The 7,895-nt window shown below is 42.5% G+C and overlaps 1 pseudogene; it reads left to right on the forward strand.

The window, feature by feature from the left end:
- The first annotated feature begins 3,784 nt into the window (after positions 1–3,784).
- LOC105001863 overlaps positions 3,785–7,895 on the forward strand; it is a 19,625-nt pseudogene continuing 15,514 nt past the window's right edge.

The following is a 7,895-nucleotide window of genomic DNA, read 5'->3' on the forward strand; positions in this document are numbered from 1 at the left end:
TTCCACAGTTTGTTGTGATCCACACAATCAAAGACTTTGGCATAGTCAATGAAGCAGAAGTAGATGTTTTTGTGGAACTCTCTTGCTTTTTCGATGATCTAGTGGATGTTGGCAATTTGATCTCTGCTTCCTCTGCCTTTCCTGAATCCAGCTTGAACATCTGGAAGTTCACAGTTCACATACTGTTGAAGCCTGGCTTGGAGAATTTTGATCATTACTTTACTAGCATGTGTGATGAGTGCAATTGTGCGATGTTTTGAGCATTCTTTGGCATTGCCTTTCTTTGGGATTGGAATGAAAAGAATGTGATCTTGAAGCTGGCAAATGATTTGGAATTGTTCTGTGCGAATGTGCTAAGTCACCTCAGTCGTGTTCAACACTGTGACCCTATGGACTGTAGCCTGCTGACATTCTTTCAATAGTTGTATTGAAAGGTCAGACCTGATGGATGACAAGCACAATGTAACTGTATTCCCTTTTCCTCAGTCCTTCAGGTATCTATCTCTCTGTCTGTGTCTGACTTTTCCCTTCTTCTCTCCTGGATAAAATTACTTGTTGTGATGTAATGTGTTAGCAACACCTGTGTTCCTGGTGGTCTGAATAGATGGACCCTCCTCTGTCGTTCTTGGTCTTCCAGGACCAGCCAAAACAGAAGCTGAAACCACTCAGCTTGGCATCCTGTTATTACATTTCCCAGCACAACCTAGGAAGTCAAAGTAGGCAATGCATCTCACTTGAGTTCATTTTTGGAGAGTTCCTTTTTGAATGTACATAATGCTATTAAGGGCTCTGAGAAGTCTGCAGATAAAAAGCTATTATATTTGATTTAAAACACTTTCCCTAGATTATTTGACCACAGAACTCCTTTCCTCAAAACACTCCTCTAGAGGTTGACCCAGGTCAGCTTGAGCTAAAGGAATGAGGATGTTTGATAGGGATGCAGGGAGGTTCCCTGGAACCTGAGGCAGGAATGTGGCTGACTTTTGTGATGGGTGGACTGGGGAGTTAACTGGCAGGACTGGGCTCTGCATCCCTGCTGCTCTGTCGCTGACCTGCCTCTTTTGCCTCTGACTGAAGTGGAGCACCTTCCTCACAGCTTCCAGGGTCACAGAGCTCCACAGAGAGACTGCTTAACCCTTATCCATCCTAGTTCCAAATGCCTTGGAGAGAGTACCCGATTGTATCTATTGTCTCCTCCCCTCTAAACACAGCAGGTCTACACCACAGCCTCCCCACCACATTAGTGTGCTTGGGGAAGGGATGTGGAAGGTAGTGTATTTGGGGAAGATTACCAGAGAAGGAAGTTTGTTGATTTGGGAGCTGATGTCCAAAATTAGATCTGGAGCACCCGGCAGGATGCGGCTACCCCCGCTGTGCTACCTTCTCTGCTCCTTGAACACACCAAGCTTGTTTACAACTCAAGGCTTGTGTACTTGCTGTTCCCTCTCTCCAGAATGATTTCCACGTAAATTTCCTCCAACGTACATTAAGGAAGTGGGATTAGGGTTGATTTTCTTTTCTCTCTTTTCCAAACTTTATTTATAATGGCATTACATTACTCATAAATTAAATATAGAAGAACATTGATAATACAGCAACTAAAACTCCATACCCCATCTAGAACATTGGAGCCATTATTTTCCTTGAACTGCACACACAACTTTAGTTACTACAGACAGCAAAAGACATTTTATGTTCTTTTGGATCAAAACCTGGGGGGAATAATGCCTTCCAGAGCCTTTGCCAGAACCCCTTTGAGAGTTCACTGTATTGTACCACTTTTCCAGAGAATGCTAGCTCATTTGTTCAGTATATTTATTGACTGCTATTGTGGGTTGAATTGTGTCCCCACCCCTACCCCCCAAAATAAGTTGATGTACTAACCCCTGGTACCTATGACTGGGATCTTATTTTAAAATAGGGTCTTGGTACATGGCATTAAGACATGATCATACTGGCTTAGAGTGGGCCCTAAATCCAATGACTAGTGTCCTGATAGAGAGAGGTATTTGGAGACAGAGACAGAGGAGCTGTCCAAAGGGAGCAAGGCCATGCGAAGACAGGAGCAGAAGCTGGAATGATACAGTGCAGACCAAGGGGAAGGGCTGCGGGCAACCACCAGATCTAGGAGGGAAGAGACAAAGAAGCCTAACGCAGAGCCTTCCCAGAAAGCACCGTCCCACCAGCACCTTCATTGAAATCCTTGATTGAACACCTTGACTGCTGGTCTCCAAGACAGTGAAAGAATAAGTTTCTGTTTTTTACACTTGATCTTAGCCAAAAGGCCAATAAGTGATAAATTTCTTTGTTTGCTTTTTAAAAGTTAATGTATTTATTTGTGGCTGCACCGGGCCATCATCACTGCGGGTAGGCTTTCTCCAGTTGCGGTGCGCAGGCTTCTCTTGTAGCTCCTGGGCTCTAGAGCTCAGGCTCAGTAGTTGCGGTACCTGGGCTTAGCTGCCTCACAGCGTGGGGAATCCTCCCAGGCCAGGGATGGAACCCGTGTCCCCTGTATTGGCAGGAGGCTTCTTAACCCTTGGACCACAAGGGAAGTTCTGAATTTACATTGATTTAAGCCACCAGTTTGTGGTACTTTGGTACGGCAGCCCTTGGAAATGAATACAGCCACTGACCAAGAGCCAGACCCTGTTCTCACCACAGGAGGCTCAGTGTAAACAGGATGAATGAGACCCCTGCTCTCACAGAGCTGCCACTCCAGTGGGGGAAGACAGACAGCAACACACAAATAAAGAACAGAAAGTAGCAGGTAAAGAAAACACTGTGAGGAAAGGTAGTCAGTTGTGTGAGAGAGAGTAACTGACATGGGACAGAGGGCTGTTTTATTCTGAGTAATTTAGAAAGGGCTCTCTGAGGAGGTGATGTTTGAGTTGAGACTCAAAAAAACCCCCAAAAGTCTACATACAACTCAAGTTCATCTTTAAAAGAAACTTAATATCTTGTAAAAATATCTCTTTTCGAGAACAGAAAGAAAGAGCCTCTGATCTGTAGGTGCCATCAGTTTAACATTTGCATTTCCATGAGGGATTAGAGTAATTTTGTATCTCCTCTCTTATCACACTGAGAACTCCATGAGGGCAGCGGCTACATCCTTGTCCTCAGTACCCAGCCAGAGTTTGACACAAAGGGAGAGTGCCGTGAGCCGGTGAGGCATTCCACTCGTGACAAAGGTCATGAGGAAGGAAGCTCGGCATACGCAAAGGCGGGATCAAGCCTCAGGAGTTCCCCCGGATATTCTGGAGCATCTACCCGCCAAAAACCAGAGTCTGCCTACTTTATTGCTTTGTGCTCTCACCTCTGACTTTACTGGGGGCTGTCCCCCACCACCATCTCGCTCTCTCTGTCAAAGAGTTAACTTACAGCTCCAATTAATAAAGTTCCTGGGCAATTAGGAGTGTTTAAATCCAAATCCCTCAGATGGCTCTCTAACCTGCCTGACAAGTTTACCTGGACTCCTACAGCTATGCATACGATTGTTTACAGTCTCCCAGCCTCGAGAGGCACGGGAAGCTTAAGGTATTCAAATAGTTTAGAACCTCTCAGAGAGTTAGAAACTGTCAGAATAAACTAGTAAAGGATTTCATTGATGAGCCAATGCTTGTTGCCAAGTTTCCACATCCCCTGAATTGTATCCTTGAATGTGTATTAATTAATATAGTTGGTATGTATAAAAAATAAGTAGTGGCCTTGGTGTTAGTAACTTTAGACCCTTAAGGTAATAAATTCTTTCCTGTGTTGTAAACCCATTAAAATCCACCCTATAGGAATGCAATTTTATCTTCGGAAGGTGGCGCCCGAGACAGGCTTTTCGAAGGTAAGTCCCCAACCCCATTCCCCCAGTGTTGAGTTTTTGGGACGGATAGGACCCCACTTAGGGTGCTGCAGACCCCCCTGTAGAATAGACAGGGCGAGAGGAGTGGGAAGTGTTGAAAGTGTTGAAGAGTTAGAGAAAACGGTTTCTAAAAAGGCTGACAAAAAGGCCTAATCTTTTGATAGCTAAAAGCAAAATCTTTTACTATACTTAATTTTCTGACATGGGTAACACTGAATCAAATGAAATACAGCTCTTTATAGGAATAATTTTACAGTTATTAAGTAAAAGAGAAATCAAAGTCAAAAAATCTACCATCCAATCATTTTTTACATTTGTACAAGAGCACTGCCCTTGGTTTCTACAACAGGGCACTGTTAACCTAGATATCTGGGAAAAAGTGGGGAAACAGCTAAGAGCTTATTGTGCTCATCATAACTTGGAGAAAATCCCTACTTACACCTTTCCTCTATGGAACATGACTAGAGATGCTTTAGATCCAGCTCAAGAATTTGAAAAGGTACCTGTTAAAGAGGAAAGTGAAGTTGCAAAAACACCTGTTAAACAGAAAAGCGAATCTGAAAAGGTACCTGTTATAAACAAAAGTGAAACTGAAGAGGTTATACCTGGCTATTGGCAACTAAATGAATGGCTAGCCGCTATGACTGCCAATGAGCATGTAAAAATTAGGGATGAGAAAAAAGATCAGCTCTCCCCTCAGGATGAAAAAGATTTAGAGGAAACAGCAGTTCGATGCCATTCTGATGAAGATTGGTCTTTTTTAGCTAAAGATGCTCCTAAATGTTTAAGAAAAACATCCCTAATCAGACCATCCGCTCCTAGGAGCTTGAGGGAAACATCCCCAATCAGACAGTCCCTAAGATTTAGTCACCAAACAGTTAAAGGATCTCCGGAATAGGAGAGGAGAAATTCTATTACTCTTTATATATTTGATAAATAAATAAATAGTCGCCGACGCCATCTCCCCTTCGAATACCCTGGATCAGCTGGGGCTGGACCTCGGCAGGAGAGGCAAGAGCATAGTCAGTAATTTGTTTGCCCGAGTTGAAATCTAGAAGGGAGAGCTTTCTGACTCCCAGGAAGTCATTCCCTTTTCTGCAGGGCAGTTTCCTCATCTGTAAAACGGAGATTGCAGTAATACTTAAATCAAGGGCTGGTGGGATTTCCCTAGCAATCCAGTGGCTAAGACTCTGCGCTTCAATGCAAGGGGTGTGGGTTCCATCCCTGTCCAGGGAACTAAGATTCTACATGCCGAGTGGCTCAGCCAAGAAAATTTAAAAAAAAATAATAATAATCATGGGCTGGTGATGAGGATTAAGTAAGACTCAGTGTGTTTAAAGTTGTGTGTCCAGATAGGAAAGTCATCAAGGAAGACTTTAGTTTTGTCTGTATTGTTTAACTTATTACAGCAAGAATGTATAATATTTTTTTCTGTATAATCTTTTCCATTGATGACTTGGGTTGTTTTCACCTTTTGTTTATTATGGATAATGCTGCTATGAACTTTGGGTACAAATATCTATTTGAGGCCCTGATTCAATTCTTTGGGGGTATATACCCAGAAGTGGAATTGCTGGATTATGGGGTAATTCCATGTTTAATTTTTTAAGGAAACACCATAATGTTTCTCATTTGTTACATTTAGTTCATTCAGCTTCAGGAAATTACAAAAATAATTCATGCTTGCTTTAACAAATAGTACAGAGGTATATGAAGAAGAAGTTTAAATTCATGCACTCCATGTACAATCAGTACTATCTGTTGGGTTTCTTACCTCACTTCTCTTTCTCTATTTGTACAAAGACATCTAAACAGAGCTAGTTTTAGTTCTGGCCCTTTTTTCTTTTTTTCCTCCCCCGCCCAAATGGGGATAATATAAACACTAAAGCTCCCCATTATCACTCCCACAAAATCTCCATGAGGTATGTTTTAAATATTTAAATTATTTTATAGTTTGTTATTAAGACAGAGAGATCAAAATAACATCCAAATGCTCATTAAAGTGGTAGAAGTATATACAGGAGGAAGCAACCACTAGAATTGTTGGAACCAGACAGGCAAAAAAAAAGAAAAATCAGAAAAAAAGTTATAGTTTTCCAAGTAGCTGATCACCTATAGTATGTCACTCTGCAGAGGGTAAATGCATTTAAAATGAGGCCCACAGAGAACAAAGTTCTCAGGGTTTTTTCTGCAAAAGTAGAAGTAGACATGAGACCTGTCACTCAAATTATGAAAAGAGAAATGCCAGGAAAAGTGAGAATAGGACTTACTTTTAGCAAAAGAAGGATGTCATGGTGACCACTGCAGTGAGACTTTCTTGATCTCTTGTTTGGATTCACCAGCATCCAGCCTCTTGTGTGGCTGGCCTCTCCCGGTCTCCAGGAAGAGTGTCCAAGGCCCCCAGCCCCATATTCTATTTATACTTGTCTCCCACTTCTACCTCCCACTAACAGCACCTGCCTGAAATAAATCCATGGATGTTGCCACTTGTGGAATAAGTCTTTCTGTTTTGTTTTTAATATTTATTGTGTATTTGCTTATTGGGCTGTGCTGGGTCTTAGTTGCAGCCTGTGGGATCTTCAAGCTTTGTTGTGTCGTGTGAGACCTAGTTCCCTGACCAGGGATTGAACACAGGCCAAGTGCATTGGGAGTGGAGAGTCTTAGCCACTGGATCACAGGAGAAGTCCCCAAATAAGTCTTTTTGATTATTAAAAAAAATTTTATCTTTCCAAATGTATAAATACATATATGTCCTCAAAGACAATAGACTTATTTTAGAATTGTTAGATCTGCCTTAAATGTGTTGGTAATGTCCCAAAGAAAGGCAATGCCAAAGAATGCTCAAACTACTGCACAATTGCACTCATCTCACACGCTAGTAAAGTCATGCTCAAAATTCTCCAAGCCAGGCTTCAGCAATACGTGAGCCGTGAACTTCCTGATGTTCAAGCTGGTTTTAGAAAGGAACCAGAGATCAAATTGCCAACATCCTCTGGATCATGGAAAAAGCAAGAGAGTTCCAGAAAAACATCTATTTCTGCTTTATTGACTATGCCAAAGTCTTTGATTGTGTGGATCACAACAAACTGTGGAAAATTCTGAAAGGGATGGGAATACCAGACCACCTGACCTGCCTCTTGAGAAATCTGTATGCAGGTCAGGAAGCAACAGTTAGAACTGGACATGGAACAACAGACTGGTTCCAAATAGGAAAAGGAGTACATCAAGGCTGTATATTGTCACCCTGCTTATTTAACTTCTATGCAGAGTACATCCTGAGAAACGCTGGACTGGAAGAAACACAAGCTGGAATCAAGATTGCCGGGAGAAATATCAATAACCTCAGATATGCAGATGACACCACCCTTATGGCAGAAAGTGAAGAGGAACTAAAAAGCCTCTTGATGAAATTGAAAGTGGAGAGTGAAAAGTTGGCTTAAAGCTCAACATTCAGAAAACGAAGATCATGGCATCCGGTCCCATCACTTCATGGGAAATAGATGGGGAAACAGTGGAAACAGTGTCAGACTTTATTTTTGGGGGCTCCAAAATCACTGCAGATGGTGACTGCAGCCATGAAATTAAAAGATGCTTACTCCTTGGAAGGAAAGTTATGACCAACCTAGATAGCATATTCAAAAGCAGAGACATTACTTTGCCAACAAAGGTCCATCTAGTCAAGGCTATGGTTTTTCCAGTGGTCATGTATGGATGTAAGAGTTGGACTCTGAAGAAGGCTGAGTGCCAAAGAATTGATGCTTTTGAACTGTGGTGTTGGAGAAGACTCTTGAGAGTCCCTTGGACTGCAAGGAGATCCAACCAGTCCATTCTGAAGGAGATCAGCCCTGGGAGTTCTTTGGAAGGAATGATGCTAAAGCTGAAACTCCAGTACTCTGGCCACCTCATGCAAAGAGTTGACTCACTGGAAAAGACTCTGATGCTGGGAGGGATTGGGGGCAGGAGGAGAAGGGGACGACAGAGGATGAGATGGCTGGATGGCATCACTGACTCGATGGACGTGAGTCGGAGTGAACTCCGGGAGTTG

The sequence above is a fragment of the Bison bison genome, unplaced genomic scaffold (genome assembly GCF_000754665.1).
Source record: "Bison bison bison isolate TAMUID 2011002044 unplaced genomic scaffold, Bison_UMD1.0 scf7180017864384, whole genome shotgun sequence".
In the NCBI taxonomy this organism is placed as follows: Eukaryota; Metazoa; Chordata; class Mammalia; order Artiodactyla; family Bovidae; genus Bison; species Bison bison.